The sequence below is a fragment of the Ursus maritimus genome, unplaced genomic scaffold, assembly GCF_017311325.1.
Source record: "Ursus maritimus isolate PB19 unplaced genomic scaffold, ASM1731132v1 scaffold_3, whole genome shotgun sequence".
Lineage (NCBI taxonomy): Eukaryota > Metazoa > Chordata > Mammalia > Carnivora > Ursidae > Ursus > Ursus maritimus.
This window is the reverse complement of record NW_024425563.1, coordinates 40,329,764-40,347,071: the sequence shown is the minus strand read 5'-3', so window position 1 is coordinate 40,347,071 and position 17,308 is coordinate 40,329,764. Positions and strand designations below refer to the sequence as shown.

Below are 17,308 nucleotides of genomic sequence, written 5' to 3'. Positions count from 1 at the left end.
GAGTTGGTCTGATCTGCCTCCTGTTTTAACTGCCACCTGGGGTAAATATGGAGATGCAAGGGGGAAGAAAAGCCCAGGTTGTGAGGAGTAATGTTCACCGAGGACAGACCGAGGGCACCCATTTCTAAGCGTTGCCCTTGGAATGTGTGCTTTTGGCTCTGGGACTTGTACTAAATTGTATCTCCATTGTTTGCCATCCGCCTATTTCGATGGACAAGAAAAAGTGATGTGAAATTTACTGTTGTAAACATCGTTGGGATAGTTGTTTCAAGGACACCAACCGCGACATTACACAGTGTCCTTTTTATGAGGGCCCATGGGAGAAATGTGTCTCAGGTATCAGGAAAAGCTGCATTTCAGCTGAACATCTGCGGTGTGTTTGTCCCATGGACATGATAAATCTTGTAACTGATTGTGTATTTCTACTGTCTCAGCAACTCGAAAGAATGGACCAAATTTGTGAATTTGTGACCCAGCTCTTGGAATTGAGGCCAGACAGTATGCATCTGAGGGTACCAAGTTTACCCCAGGTTATTTTCTTCACTTCATTTCATTTCTTTTTTTTATTTTTGCAATGTATGTATTAAAAAACTATTTTAATCAAATCTTAAGGGTCTGACATTTTACTAAAACTTATTACAAGATCAACACTTCCCTGCCCCCTCGTCTCCCTTCCCACGGCCCCTGTACCCTGTGTCTTCCTCACCCTCAGCGTAGGTTCCGTTTTGGTGGCCCACCTGGGAAAGATGCTGGGAAACACGTTCATGAGAGCTAACTTGTCTGACAAGGTCATTACTCTACCATGATACTCAACTGGTGATTTGGCCATTTCTAGACTAGACATAGTTTTACATAGACATAGACTTTTGAAGACTTGGGTCCATTGGCTTCTGGGTTCCAACATTTCACTTGGTGAAGTCCAAAGACATTCTGATTCTAGACCCTTTGATTTGACTTGTTTTTTTCTCTCTGGAAGCTCTATTGCATCTTCTCTTTGCTCCCAGTGTTCTACAATCTCTGGAAAATGATGTGCCTTTGTGGGTTGTTTTTTTTTTTTTTTTACATCCCCTGAATTGGGCATTTGTAATGTGGGAACTCATGTCCTTCAAATGAGTTGTTTTTTTGGATAACCTCCTCTTCTGCATTTTCTAAGTCGCCAGTTTCTTGAATGGGGGGAATGTTCTGGATCTTCTAGGTCAGTGCTCTCATGGCATCTCTTGACTCTGGCTTTCCTTCTCTTTATGCTTTAACTCTGTTTCTTGAATTACATGTGTGTTTTCTATTGCTCCCATAACAAATTATCACAAACTGAGGAATTTAAGACATTACCATTTATTATCTCCCAGTTTTCTAGGAGTCAGAAGTCTGGGCACAATGTAGCAGAGTTGCTTAGAATCTCACCAGGCGAAAATCAAGGTGTTGACTAAAGGCTTGGGGAAGAATCTACTTCTAAGCTCCTTCTGGTCGGTGGCAGAATCCAGTTTTCGTGGTTGTGGGGTCAAAGTCCTGGTTTCCTTGTGGGCTGTCAGCCAGGGGCTGATTTTCACTCCTAGAAATGGCCAGTATTCCTTCCCATGCTTTCCACGAGCACCTAGTGGCCTTTCTCAGGTAGCAGCCTTGCCTGAGACCTCTGCAGTGCAGACCCTCTTACACCTCAAATCTCTTACTCAGTCTTTTGCGTTCTTTTGCAGTTACGGGGCTCATGTGATTACACTGGGCCCCTCTTGATAAGCTGGGATCAGCTCCCTCTTTTAAGACCAGCTGCTTAGTGACCTTACTTAGTAACCTGAAGTCCCTCCTAGGCACCTGGGTTAGCATTTGTATCACCAGGGGTGGGGATCTTAGCAGGACACTTTTTGGAAGTCTGTTCACTATACTCCCCAGCTCTATATTGCAACGTTCTTGTTTCCTGAATATTTCTTTTTTATAGTGTTCTGTTCTTGGGACTTATGGACAATATCTTCTCTTCCTTTGAGAGTCTTAGTGGTTTTTTTCAAAAGTTTTCTTCCCTCTGCATTTCCTGTTTCCCCTAGGTTTCTTCCTTCGGTGTGTTAGCGTGCGGCTCCCTTTTGCAGTGTTAAAGGCTTTGCCAAGTCAGCTGCTGCTTTACTTTACTCTCCACATGCCATTGCTGCCATTTCTTCTCTCATTCACTTTGACTCTCTAACTCCCTGTCTTTTTACCACAACTTCATTGCTGTCATTTTGTGCGCCTCCAGGAGACAGCCAAGGTGAACACACTGGCATGATGCACCATCATGAATCAGAAACTCCACTATCGTATGTAGGGTTATTTATTTAGTCATCCATTTACTTTTTAAAAATATTTATTTATTCTAGAGAGAAAGAGAGAGCACACGAGTGGGGGGAGGGGCAGAGGGAGAGGGAGAATCCCAAGCAGACTCCCTGCCTAGCGCAGAGCCCAACTCAGGGCTTAATCTCACAACCCTGAGACCATGACTGGAGCTGAAATCAAGACTGGGGCACTTAACCGACTGAGCCACCCAGGAACCCCTGATTTACTTATTTATTTTAGTAGAATCCACTCCAACGTGGGGCTCAAACTCATGACTCCAGAGATCAAGAGTCGCATGCTCTATCGACCAAGCCAGTCAGTCTCCCTGGGTTTTATGTTTGTTATTTTTAAAAGATTTTATTTATTTATTAGAGAGAGCATGAGCAAGGGGGAGAGGGAAAAGCAGGCTCCCCAGTGAGCAGGGAGTCCGACGTAGGGCTCGATCCCAGGACCCTGAAATCATGACCTGAGCCAAAGGCAGACACTTAACTGACTGAGCCACCCAGGTGCCCCCGGGTTTTATTTTTAAATGAAAAGCCTTAAATCCCTTTTGGAATGGGGCGAGGAAAGAAAAAAAATCACCTCATTAAATAAATTATTAATATTGTGTCTGGGAGTCTGGGAAGTTTCTTAGCTTCTGAAACGAATTTCATTTTCTCATTTGTAAAAGTCTGGATAGGACAGCTGTGAAGATACAATGTGACAATATTTGAGAATACCTAGGATTGCACCTGACATGCAGTTGACATTCCCTTGATACTCTTGTTGAATGAAGGAATAAAATGCATTCGCCCAGAACTAAAAGAAAAAACAATACCAGGAGTCCGTACTGTAAGCCGGGGCTGTGCGCAGACACGTGGTGCCCAAGGCAGGTTAGGAATGCAGCTCTCCTCCAAACCCATGGACGTCCCACGTTTGCTCCACATTCAGTTAGTTGGTGGCTGAAGGAAAGACGGATTTTCTGTTTTAAAAATTGTATGTCTTTCTTCCAAATTAAGGGCTTATTAGTCTAAATGAAATATAATATTTTAACTTTCTTAGAAATGTCTTTTATTTCACAATTTTCCCACCACTCATAACTCTATAACATTCTTCATGCTTCCTCAAGATAAAGGATCACAAACAAATATAGTTGTAAAGTTGTATTAAAATACAACTTTTTATGACTTTCACCATTGGCAAACGTTTTCCATTTCACGGGTAGATCCTGTATTCCTTCGGTGTTAGTCTTTCCTGACTCGGACAGGGTTTTGGGAGGCGTACTGGAGGCTTGCACTACATACACTGAAGCAGGTCCCAGAGCTCCGCCTCTCTCCGAGCTCCGCGGACGACTGTGAGCCCATCACTGACAGAGGGGCCGAAAGCGCCGCTGTGCGATTGGCTCATGGGAGGATCGCTTTTCAAATGTCCACTTCTACTTTGGGGGAGTTGGTGAGAGCAGGACCCATTATGTTTCCCAATAAAGCAGGGAACTACAGTGAAAATCTGAGCCACCTGGCACATGTCCTCCTCCTGCAGTGATAGCCGGGTACCCATTACGAGCTGGCACCCCGAGCAGCTGCCGGACAGGCTCGCCCCTCAACTTGTGCATTTGCGACCTTCCTTCCCAAGGGCTCAGAGTCCTGACAATCTCTCTCCCACACTCCATGAGACAGTGCTCGATAACAGCATAAAGACCTATTATTTCTCAGGGAGTTTTGGACTCTAGGAAAGATCTATACTTGCAGCCAGACACATGGCACTTATAGGATGGATTTTTGGTTATCAGCCCAGAGAAGAGCATCCAGCACCAGTAACTATTTCTCATTGTCTTTGAAATGGAGGTTGTAGAGCCCCTCTCCCAAATTCCTGGTCCTGCGTCATTCCTTTAAGTGGCTTCTCGTTTGCTCGGGAAATACCTTAGATCACAGGAAGCTAAGCTCCAGGGTGGATTTGCCATTTACATTATGAATCACCTTTGACCACTTCCTAACTCCCTATTCTGCCCTGCAGCCAACCTTCCCAAGTCCTGCGTTTGCTGCTTTTTCTTCCATTTGCATCTTGGCTCCTCTTTGGGTGTAATACTTGGCTCTATTTGCCTTCTGTGGGCTGTAATTCTGGCTTTTTCTACTCTGGCTAAGCTGCTTTAGGTGAGCATTCTTCCTAGTTTCACTTGGCCTCCAATTTTGACTTCCTTAGGCCTTCTGAGTGGGGCCTGGGCAGCAGGTGAAGCTAGGCCAGGAGACACACCAGAGAGCCCCAGCCACGTAGAACACATTGCATGCAGGGTAATGCTTAGAGAGTCTGTCTGAGGGACCACCGGCTTATCTTCCTGGCAGCTAAACCCATGGTGGTCTATACTGTTAGATGCTTACCAACATTTATTCTCTCTTTTTTTTTAAAGATTTTATTTATTTATTCGACAGAGATAGAGACAGCCAGCGAGAGAGGGAACACAAGCAGGGGGAGTGGGAGAGGAAGAAGCAGGCTCATAGCGGAGGAGCCTGATGTGGGGCTCGATCCCACAACGCCGGGATCACGCCCTGAGCCGAAGGCAGACGCTTAACCGCTGTGCCACCCAGGTGCCCCTTTTCTCTTTTTTTTTAACGTCAGAATTGCTATATAACTGGGCAAGGTGTGGGAATCAGAAGGGTAGGGCAATGTGCTTAAATTTAGGACTACATTTCCTAATGTCCCTTGTATCTAGATATGGCCATATGATGTAGTTCTGTCAATGATATGTAAGAAGACTCAAAAGGGACTGACGTCAAACCAGGGAAATGTTTTTCTTTTTCCAGCTTCTTGGAATAAAGGCATGATGGTTGGAGCTATAGCAGCCATATTGGGTCAAGAGGATAGACAACATGTCCTTAGCATAGTAAAGCATAAATATAAGATAAACATAGGTCCTTGAAGTTTAATGATGCCACCACACCTTCTTAGACTATCTCTGGACTTTTTTATGGGAGACAATAAACCTTTGTGGGTTTAGGCCATTGTCACCTTGGGTTTTCTGTTATATGTTGTCAAATCTAACCCAAATATATACCAACAGCTTCCATTTCCCTACTTTTATCTTGCTCTTGCCACCTCTGAAAGGAAGAGGAGCACCTATATTGATGATAGCCCCAGAATTGCTGCCATCACAGCTGTTGAAGCAAAAGTAAAGCACATTGTTTTGTTCAAGATTGTAATATCCATTGCCATAGACTCTAAACACCACATACTCAACACACTGGCATCTACCAAAAATACCGAAGTACCACTCTTTACCCTTTACTTGTGGAAATGTTTCCTGCTTGGAAAAGGTGCACACAATCTTTGCATCTAGGCAAAGATTTGAAATCACTTTATCAAAGTCAATGTAGGAGAGTAAGACCTTTAACAGGGATTCTTGGTGTTTGCTGAAAATGGGCTGTTGTCTAGTTTCACTCCTCCCCAAGCCACTAACCTTAAAAAGAAAATTTCAAACATGCAGAAAAGTACAAAACATCACAATGAATTGTACTCATACCCCTGCCACCGAGATTCAGCAGTTACCATTTTGCCATATTGCTTTATCTATCTACCTCTCGATTTTTAAAGCTTAAATCTGTATCTAGAACAACATATTTTGTGTGACCATTTGAAAGTGAGTTGCAGACATCCTTTGTTCACTCTTGACCTATTCTGAATTTCCAAATTATGTTTTACATGGTCAAGAGAACATCATGGTCAAGACATTTCCTAAGTATTTTCAGCCCAAGAGTGCGTGTGGCTTAGAAGGAAGCTTTAGCAATGCTCTGGGGTAGGTACGAAAGGAAGAACACCAGAGAGCAGGGTTAGAAAGTGAATAGCAAAGCTATCTGGACTTTCCTGACTTAATGGAGGGAACTATTTACTTTCTCCCTAAAATATTGTAAATTTGACTTAATTCTACCAAATCAGTTCAAAAACATCTGAGCCATAATGTCGACTCGTGGATATTACTGGAAAGTCTCAAGCAGGGTGACCAATTTGTCCACGTTCACCTGGGACTTTCCTTGTTGTAGCATTAACCATCCTGGGGAGTCCTTGGCCTGGGCAAAACTGGGTCGTTGGTTACCCAACTTAAAATAATTCTCTGACTCAGCTTCCCTATGGAGAGACTTGACAGTTGTTTCTTCATTCACATAACAAACTCTTACCGAACAGCTGGTAGATGTAGGCTCTGGTCTGGAGATGTGCTATTGACTAGGACACGGCCTTAGCTCTGCAAGGCCTGCACCCAACCCTCTATCTTTGCCCCAGGGAGTTAAAGACAAACGTCTGTGTTTCAGAATTGAAATTTCTCTTCTCTTCAGAGTCACATGAAGAAGGAATGAGAGAATCATCTGGATACCTAAACGCTCTTCGTCCAGTTGTGGGAGAATTGAGCTTTCTTTACGTTGTATCTCCAGCTATGGTTCCTCAACATAGAAGAGTTACGGAGGAAGAGTCACTGTGGCCACCGTCTCTCGGTGTATCCTGAGAGCCCTCACGCTATTCCGTTGCTCAGTGCCTTTTGAAATAAAACCTGATGACTTTCCACAGCCTAGGAGTGCATTTGCAAAGAAAGCTGATGACAGATTCCTGGCAGGTGGTGCTTATGGTTGTCTCTGTCCCGGGGGGACAGTGTCACAGTTGCCCCATTCTGGGCTTTCCTGCCTCGTAGCTCTGAGCTTCTTTATGAAACGGTCGCACTTTGGAGGCAGAGAAGTGTTTGCAGCCACCACGTCTGTGATCTAAAACACTGAACAGGGACACCTGGGTGGGTCAGTCCGTTAAGCGTCTGCGTTCGGCTCAGGTCATGATCCCGGAGTCCTGGGATCGACTCCCACAACCAGCTCCTCGCTCAGCTGGAAGCCTGCTTCTCTCTCTCCCTGCTGCTCCCCCTGCTTGTGGTCTCTCTGACAAATAAATAAAATCTTAAAAAATAAATAAAAACCAATAGTAAAACACTGAACATGTCTGACCACTGGCTGGAGGTTCCTGAAGGCCCGATGTTGGACTTCTTCATGCCTGCTTCTGGCTCCAGCTCAGCATCCGGCTGAGAGGTCTCCCAGTAGTTATTTAGCTAACAGAGTTGGACAAGAAAGTGAAAAAAATTCAGATCCTCTCACTAAGTGTAAAGTACGATCTAAAAAATACAAGACGCAAACATTTTCGTGTCCGTATGAAATGGTGGCAGGCTGGAGAGACTGTAGGGAATGCATGGTGATTCCTGTTGGATTTGTCTTCTGCTCTGACTTCACTAGGTTTCCGTTCAAGTTACTTAACATGCAAAGATTCCAGGGCCCCTGGGTGGATCGGTTGCTTAAGCGTCTGCCTTGGGCTCAGTCATGATCCCAGGGCGGGCTTCCTGCTCCACAGGGTGTCTGCTTCTCCCTCTCCCTCTGCTTCTCCCCCACCTTCCACCGCTCGTGCTCTCTCTCTTAAGTAAATAAATAAAATCTTTAAAAAAAAAAAATGCAAAGATTACCGTTCTCTTGTTTAACCAGGAAACAAACTCGAGCACACAAACTCCTAAGCAGAAACGTGGAGAATGAAGCGCCCATGTTTACTTCCCCGGGGCCACTGTGCGTCCTGCTTCTTTTGGGCAGGACTCATTTCCGCGGGTGAAAGGTCAGTTCTAGGTTTCAGTTCTCAAACTCAACACCTTTGTGGAATCCTCTTACCATTCCCCCCTTCCCTGAAACCAGCAGCTTTTGTTAGGAAAGCTGAAGAGGTGTCAGTAAACACTCACCTGGGACAAGGAGATTCCCTCCCGGAGTCTGTTCCAGGCTTTGCGTGACTCTGAAGCGTCCTGCGAGAAGGCCCTCCTATTACTTCCACTTAACAGGTGAAGAAGCTGAGTCTCAAGGAGCTTAAGTGTTTTGCTGAGGATCACGTAGCTAGCAAGTGATAGAATCTAGGTGTTTCAGCTCTTCAATCAGTGGTCATTCCACGGAGTTTCTCCCACTTTCCACGTGGCGACTGATCAAGTGTGTTTTCCAAAGAAGTAAAACCATGACTTTCTCATGACTGTAAAATAAGCACGTGTCGGAGGTTTGCTATAACTCACTAATTAATGAGGGAACCGGTACGATACTAACACCAGGATGAAGAGCACTCAGGGAATAAGGTATTTAGAACCCAGTGTTTGGGGAAGGTTGCTAGGTTAGATACAAAACTTGGTTAATGTCCAACAGGGCAAAAAACTATAACCCTTGGGGTTATCTGTTCCACTAAACATAAATTATTTACATCTCCACTAGACAAAAATCTACAAATTAACCTCTGCCCCGAGAGATTTGTGAAATGGCTCCTTCAATAGGAAGTCAAGCCCAGCATGGCATGCCGCACAAGCACCCTGTAATCTTTTCTATTTCCAAGTCTCAGCTAATTTCAGATGGTTTTTGAGACATGACTTTCAGTTGAAATTGACAGACACATAAGGAGAAGGCTAATGTTTTCTTCCTTTAAGGAAGAAGGTACAGGGACTCTGATAGCATTCTCTTCATGCACTATACAGTTTCCTTTCTTATACCATAAGTGATAAATTATTATTGCTGACAAGGAACACACATGCCAGTTCAAAACCTGCAGGAAATCTGTCATCAGCTTTCTTGTGTAAAGATAAAGCTGTGAAATGCTTTCACGTTTGGTGAGAAAAATGCCTTTTGAAACACTATGTGATTACTACTCCAAAAGTCTTATGTTCTCATAGCGACTCATTGAATTTCTACTTAATTGAAATTTTAGGGACAAAAAGTGGATATTTTTCTACATTAGACCAATAGTAGCTACCTGAATAGTTTTTTCTGCAACAGTGGAAAGAGAGAACGGAGTTGGACTCACCGTTGCTAATTAGGCAATGTAATTAACCTTAGTTTCATTATCTATAAACTGGTAATAATACTGAACTAAATGCATTCTTCAGTTTAAAAGCATTAGTAAGTGTTTCCTAATCTATGCCTTAAGTAGCAAAATATTTAACCAAAATATAACTGGGCCAATATCATGCTATTTTCTGGTAAGATCTCTTGGGGTTGTAACATGCTTCGGTCAACTAGCCACGACTGATGAAGGTCCATCCATTTTAACTGCCCCATAAAGTTAGAGGTTACCTTACAGAAAGCTGATATGGTGTGTATGTGTTGACTTGATAGAGGACGACCCCAAATATTATGGTATTATTGCTCTGGAGAAGGTCATTCGGTTTTATATCTAACTAGACTTTCTCATTTCTGCATTCGTTTTCCTACTATTACATCCCCATGTTTCAAGTGCTCTTCTTGTCAGCTCTTTTATCGATTTCCTCCTTAAAGATTTAAGCAAAACTTTGCCTTATGTTTTCTATTTGTAAGAGAAGTAGGATTTTGTCAGTTTGACACTTAAACGTTTAACCAGCTAAATAGAAACGAGGAAAAACAATAACTCAAACCTGATTTCAAAATTTTTGAAGAACAATACCGATTCCAAAATTTTTGAAGAGCAATGTAGATTTTTACTGAATATTCTCAGAGACAGAATAGAGAGGATTATCATGCCAAACTGACAAAATGTTCCCTATAAATTTCTTTGTGTCTCCCCAATTCCTGCTTAAATTCCTTGTCTCCCAGCTCACTGCCTTCCAGGGCCCACCTGTCCCCAGGCTCTTCTGACCCCTCTCCCCTCCTGTGGCAGACACATCCTATGGTGGCCTCCAGTGACTTACACACATCTATAATCTCCTCGCTGGGTGCATGGGGGGAGGAAACTGTGACTTACTTCTAACCAATAGGATATGGCAAAGTTTATGGGATGTTACTCCTTTAATTAGGTTCTGTTATGTGACCAAAGTGATGGAAGGTCATTCCCAAGATCGTGCTTCATTATCTAAGACTCTCTAGTAGCAGATTGAAGGGACAGACTTTCCCATCGGTCTCTAAGCAGCAAGCTGCTCTCACATGAACTGTCTACAGAGAGGGCCACACAGCAGGAAACCGCGGAGTCCTCTGGGAGCCAAGGGCCTCAATCTTACAACCATAAGGAAGTGAATTCTGCCAACACCCATGTGAGCTTAGAAGAGGACCCCCAATTTCCAGGAAGGAACATAACCCGGGTGGCCCCTTGACGTAGCCTGTGAGACCCTAAGCCAGCTCAGTCAGCCTGGACTCTAGATGTGCTGGAACCATGAGATAATAAATGGGTGTGGTTTCAAACTGCTTGGTTTGGGTTCCTGTGTTACCCAGCAAAACCCTCTAGCCCTCTTGGCTTCTTTCATTTGTATTCCATAAACCATTTCCCATCAAACTTAAGGATCTTTGTTTTTTATTATGTTCAGTTAGCCAACATATAGTACATCATTAGATTTTGATGTAGTGTTCAACGATTCATTAGTTGCATACAACACTCAGTGCTCATCACAACATGTGCCCTCCTCTCCTTAGGATTTACACTTCTGAGAAACAAGGGAGTGCGTGTGTGTGTGTGTGTGTGTGTGTGTCTGTGCATACATCATAAATGGGCTGGAAGTCTCATTCACCCATCTCACTATATTAATTCACTCATTCCCTTGGTAAAAATCTATTGACTAACAACTACCCAGATGCCAGTAGGCTGCTCTCCAATGTGTGTATGCATTTGTTTCCACGAGCAAATGGCAGAAGAGTCATTGTGGTTTTTTCCCAAATCTGATCATATCAGTTGTAAATGTTATTGTAAATGATATAGTTAACTCTTACATAAACTGAAAGTGTGGAAAGAAAGGTTTTTTCTATGAGAACCATGAGAGGGTCTATAAAGAAACTGCTGTTATATTAAGAAGAACAGGGGCAAATAATAGAAATCTAGGAGGACATGCCTCTGAGATTACTTCACAAGTATCTTTAAATTGGAGGGGTTTTGGCACAGAGCACATTGGTTGCTTAAGTAAGAAAGCAGCTGCACAAGTCACTCAGCAGACTTCTGCTAAAAAAAAAGGCCTTGTCCTTATAATATGTTTGATGAATGAAAATGAATATTTGAAACGTGTGTGCAATCTTTTATAATGCACTCCCACTTTAATTGGCTTTTTCAATTAATTGATTGTGTTAGATAAAAAGATTCCTTCTGAATTTTAATTTCAACATTTTTTCCCCTGTCACAATAAGATTGCATAAATTTCTGTTCTGTTTTTAAGAAAAGGAATGTTTTGTGCTCACCGGCTGGAAGTATTTTAGGAAAAGCTCTAAGGCCTTGTCATAAAGCTAACTCTTGAGTTCTGTTTGTCTTAGAGCAGCAGCAAGAATAGTTGAAGGGTTAAATGATAGGTTTGACAACGAAATCGGAAAGTCATCTCCAGGTAGCTTTTGACATGTTTTCAAATGAATAACATAACAGGGTTGGAAGATACTGTCATTGCCGACCTTGACAAAGAATTACTGGCTAGTGTGAATTAATTTATAAAAGTTAAATAACAAAGGACTCCCAGGAAGGATTTCCTTCATCCCTCACTTTCTCCTTCCCTCCCTTTCCCCCCTCCTCCTCCCTCCCTTCCTCTCTTCCTTCTTCACTCCCTCCTCCTTTAACTTATATAACCCACATCTGTCTTAAGGCATAATGAAATGCTGATGGCCAATACAAACACATAAAATGATCCTATCCCTGGAACTAAAAATCCAGATAACTGGCTTACCAGTGGGGACAGACTGTTTGAAACTGGGACATTCACTTCACTTTTGCTGTGGATTTATATAAAGAAGGGCTTGTGGCTGTGGCTAAGAGCATTAAGGATCTGAATTTGGACACTGCCTGAAGGGGTGCCTGTAATATTTCTATTCTATCCCTAGCCAGGCCTACGGAGAAGACAGATATGTCTCCCAGCCGAGGGAATATTCAAAATCCTGTCCAGAATCTGCAGGTAAGGTTAGAAAGTGAGGAAAGAGCCTTGTAGGCGATTTGCTCCTTTAGGAAGACTCAAGAAAGCGGCTTCCCAGACAAGAGAGCCCCTTCTTTGGGCTCTAAGCTCTTGACGCTTGTCCCTTCTTGCTTTGGCTCACCTCCAGCCATGCCCCTGCTCTGCAAGGCCTGGGGCACGTGCCCACTCAGAACCCGCATCTCCCCTTCTAGGCCACGCTCCTGGCAAACGTGTCTACAGAATCCCTTGTGCAAATGACCAGAGTCTGCTTCTAGCAGCTGTGGGAGCCTTTCCCCTGGGTCATCCTCTCAAGGGTTGACCAATGCCTGTGTCTCCCTGACCCTGACGGGTGGCTGTGTATGGGGTGGTGTGGATAGAGCTCGGCGGTGCGAGCTGGGGTGTCTACACGTGTGAGTACAAGGCCCCCCGAACCGAGACAGCTCTGGAGAGAGAAGGTGGCAGCCGTAGGCCAGAGACTGCTCACCGCATTTTGATGTAGAACTCGGAGGAATGCATGGTTTCTAAATTCACATTTGGACATCCAGGTCCTCAGAAAGGTATATTTATCATGGCATCAGGATAAGGCATACATACTTTACTTAGCAGCCTGTTAGCTTAATATATAAATTTTACATATACTTTTATGTAACTAGGATATAGGTCTTCGCTGTACTTTGTCCCAGCCCCTGCTTAGAGCTGCATTGCTGGTAAAAATACAAAACAGGATAACCCCGATGGGGCAAGCTGGCAGTATCTGTCAAAATTATAAATGTGTCTTCTTTGGCTCAGGAAGTCCATTTCTGGGAATTTATTCTACAGTGTAGAACTCTGACCCACCATCTGTAGCAGCGAGCTGTGAAAACCCACTTAGTACCTACAGAAACCAGCCCAGGAAGCCAGCTTGCTGTCCACAAGTCAAACGTGTCGAAAATCAGGCCACCAGCTCTCGTACCTGCTCCAGAAAGCCAAACAGTAACCTCGGTAATAATTGGCCCCAGACGATCAGGCCTTGATTAATCACTGACAGCTTCCCTAATTCTTGTCCCCAGTTCCAATTTAGGACCAACCTGAGAAAACGAAATATGCACCCCCAGCCAATCACATGGGATGCTATCCTAGTTGGCCTGCCTACAGCTTCCCCATGCCAACAGCCTCCAAACAGGGCACACCTAAGCCCTCCTCTTTTCCCACCATAGAGCTTTCCCATTCTTCTGCCAACACAAGGGATAGTGGCTGGCTCCTTTGTTACAGCAATCCTGACACAAGTCCCCTTTATCTCTTCTCATTTGAGTGGTATTGTTTATTTCCACAATTGCCACAGCTTTTCTGATCTCCCTAATTCTTACATCTAACCCAAAGGCAACATTTTCTGCTAGAAATGACTACTCAAAATATTTGTGTCTTTATAATTTCCTTAATATATTAAATGCTATTTAAAGTTTTCTGAGGCAGAGTGAAAGGATTACAAGTATTGAATGTTGGGGACTAGGGAATATATATATCTGGATTTTAATTCTTATATATTAGTTCTTTTTAAAAAGATTTTATTTATTTATTTGACAGAGAGAGAGGACAAGCAGGGGCAGAGGGAGCAGGAAAAGCAGGCTCCCCACTGAGCAGGGAGCCTGACTCAGGGCTCGATTCCAGGACCCTGGGATCATGACCTGAGCCCAAGGCAGACGCTTAAGCGACCAAGACACCCTATATATTAGTTCTTTATGAAATTTCTTCATGTGAGTTTTCTTCTAGCATAAATTTGACGAATATCTCAGTCCACTACTGTGAATTTGCAGTGATTATAGAAATTCTGGAAGGAGGGCAGCACTTGAAGAAGTAACACGGGCTGACTGATAAATAACCTCTCTGGTTAAAGTCTGAGCTTGGAGCAGCTGCAGGTTGTTCAAGTACACTTGCAGTTTTCAGTTTTACCAGAGGATGGCGCCAATACCTCTCTGGTAGGTTTGGCCAAGCTGCTTTGTACCCATCCCCTCAATGCGGCATTTGAGAGACAGGGAAAAGACGGGTTACTTATCGCTCTTCACCAAGTTAAGGTTTTTATTATTAATTCAACTTTATATGTCGTTAGAAATGAGTATACACGTATAACATCTTTCAGAACCACTTATGCCAAAGAAATCCGCCTGAAATGAATGGAGAGCTACTTATTTCCTATAAATGTCCTCACACTTTAATTTATACAACTTCCCAAGACCAGTTTTTACAAGTGAGATCTTTAGAAATTTCCATTTGCGTGCCATCTGCTGCCTTGTAGACCAGATATTTAATATTAAAAGTTGTTCAGAAGCTGTACTCTTTAACGCACATCCCAGCTCATCAGGGTGCTTCCTTTAGTGGAGCTGGTGGCGTCTAAGCTGGGAGGCAGAACTAAGTCACCTGTCTGTCTTCTCAGTCTTCATGATGGAATGAGCCAAGGGCATGGCCATTCCTTTGTTTCCCCTTCTTTGACTCCACTCATTTGTTCAATGGTGTCTTCTGGACAAGAGTGGTTGTATCATGACCCCCTGTGTCCAGGAGACTCGAGGGCTGTCTGGAGGTAGCAAACTGCTTTGCTCAGAAACTGTGATTCTCTTTTGGAAGATGAGAGGAGGATTCTCATCCTGATGTTCTATAATCTACTCAAAAGCAACCATAATCAACTCACAAAGACTGTTTTGAGATAAGCTGAATCCGTATCTATTGAGTCCATAGTTGGTGCCAAGAGCCCAACTCCAGGAAGCACCCTGATGAGCTGGGACGTGCATTAGGAGTGACCTTCTGAACAACTTTCAATAGGACGTCTTAACATTCCATGAAGTGGGAATAGGACATTTATAAAGTAACAATAAAATAAGGATGTCCTATGGGTTCACTATCCCTTCTGAAAATCTTGGGGCCAGGTGTGCTTTGGAATTCAGAATGTTTTGAATTTATAAAGCTCATATGGTGTATATACCATATATTATGCAATGCCCCAGAAGGTCTAAGGCAACTCCCTATATTCAAAACATTCATATTTCTTCAGAGAAACATGAATATTCACATTAACTGGGATAAATAAAGACCAACTGGCCTCTTGTCAGGGTACAGGTCAGGTTGTGCCTCCAAATGAATTAGGAAACAAACCTTTGGATGTAGGAGTTTTGGGATTTGCGGAATGCAGATAAGGTATTATGGGGCTGTAATTAAGTGCTTTCCATGTGCTATTTCAGTTAATGCTCATAGATGGCCTGTGTTAAATATAAGGATATAAGAATAGAGGGAATGTGAGTGTCAGAGTGGTTAAGTAACGTTCCCAGGGTTACACAGCAGAGCCAACATTCAAACTTTGGCCTGATTCTAAAAGGCAAAGTATTACATTGCTTCCTATATTTCATCAAAATACTAAATATTGTCAAATAATAAACATGCTTTAACTTCCTTGCCAACTTTTGGCTTTTTCTATTCTCTATTTTCCTGGTGGCCCACGAGAAAGAATAAGATGGCATAGTGAACTGTTCCACCGTAATGGATAGAGGTAGAGCCTCCGTCTGGCATCTGCGCAGAGCAGGCCCCCTGCTTAGGGAGAGAGCAGGGCTGCAGTACTGAAGAGCAAACTGGCAATGCTCCAAATGTGAGATTTTCCAGTGGTTAGAATTCCTGTTGTGTACTTGGTCCGCGCAGCTGATCAGCCCTGACATCATCGGCAATGTGATCCAACATCTAATTAATGTCTTTGGCCTCCTTTTGCAGATTTTGCACCAGCCTGGCCTCCCATAAAGGGATTCTGCTTCTTTGAATCGGTGTATCAGAAGTCACTTGGCTTAATAAAGTTGTCAGCAGGGAGGAACCCTTGGCTTTTTTCCTGTACATTTTCTCATGATGGGAATGAATTAAGATAATCATATTTTAAAATTGTGCTTTCAAAGTAATTCATGAGCCATGTTCCTTTTTTTGCATTGTAATTATCCTTTTTCTCTCTTCCTTTATGTCTTTCTCTCTTCCAAATTATAATCCTATTTATACTCTAAAGTTTAGAGGCTTACAGTCTTTTCTCTCCCCCGATGTTTCTTTCTTATAATGAAACCAATAGCTTAGCAATTGCCTGGACAGAAAACTCTTTTTTATATTCTTGTAAAAATATTACAAGTTACAATAAACTGTGGAGCATTTTAATGGATTCTTTCAGTGACATTTTATAGACTTTCAAGTCCTGTTAGAAAAATGATTCATCTATATAGATGTACATATATCTATATGTCATGCTTAAGGTACTTAAGAAAAAAAAAACCCTTGACTTATTTTTATAAAGGAAGATAGAAGATACAGGGAGTCATGCATTTGCACACCTTGCTTCCCATCCGTCCATAAAATTTCCATACAATAAAGTGTGCAAATCTGAAGTGTTTCATTTTGCTAAGTTCACGCATCTGTGTAATAGAAACCTTTATCAAGATAGAACTATCCTTCCTGAAAGGTCTTTGATGTTCTTCCTCGGTTCTCTCACTTCAGACAAACACTTTTCTGATTTTTTTCATCATAGATTAGTTTTGCCTGCTCTGGGATTTCATATGTATGCACATACATATAAACGATAAGGTGGTATGCTCTTTGTGTTAGGCTTCTCTTATTCAGCATAATAATCGTAAGACTCATTCTTCCTGTTTGTGTCAGTAGGTTCTTCCATATCGATGAGTGCTATTTTGTGTGTTTATGCCATTTTCCTATTGATGGACATGTGGACAGTTTCCAGATTTTAGGAATTATGAACTTTTGCATACAAGTCTTTTTATGGACATATGCTGGTAAATAATGAGGAATGAACTTGCTGGGTCCTAGGGTAGACTTATAATTAGTTTTAAAAGAAAAACATTTTTCTTTTTTAAAGATTTTAATTCCAGTATAGTTAACGTATAGTGTTATATTAGTCTCAGGTGTACAATATAGTGATTTAACAATTCTTTACGTAACTCGGTGCTCATCAAGATAACTGTACTCTTAATCCCCTTTACCTATTTCACCCATCCCCCCACCCGCCCCCTCCGGTAGCCATCTGTTTGTTCTCTATAGTTAAGAGTCTGTTTTCCTGGGTTGTCTTTCTTTTTTCCTTTGTTCATTTATTTTGTTTCTTAGAGTCCACATATGAGTGAAATCATATGTTATTTGTCTTTCTCTGACTTTCATTACTTAGCATTAGAT

General features: G+C 42.6%; 1 long non-coding RNA gene across 1 annotated transcript in view; it reads right to left on the bottom strand.

Moving 5' to 3' along the window:
• The window catches only part of LOC103658986, a 33,335-nt gene that overhangs the window by 5,352 nt on the left and 10,675 nt on the right, over positions 1-17,308 (bottom strand). Inside the window, exons 2-3 of the long non-coding RNA XR_567373.2 lie at positions 8,018-8,295; positions 3,113-3,236 (exon numbers count right to left, since the gene is read on the bottom strand). This is a non-coding gene — a long non-coding RNA (uncharacterized LOC103658986). The remainder of the gene's footprint in view (positions 1-3,112; positions 3,237-8,017; positions 8,296-17,308) is intronic.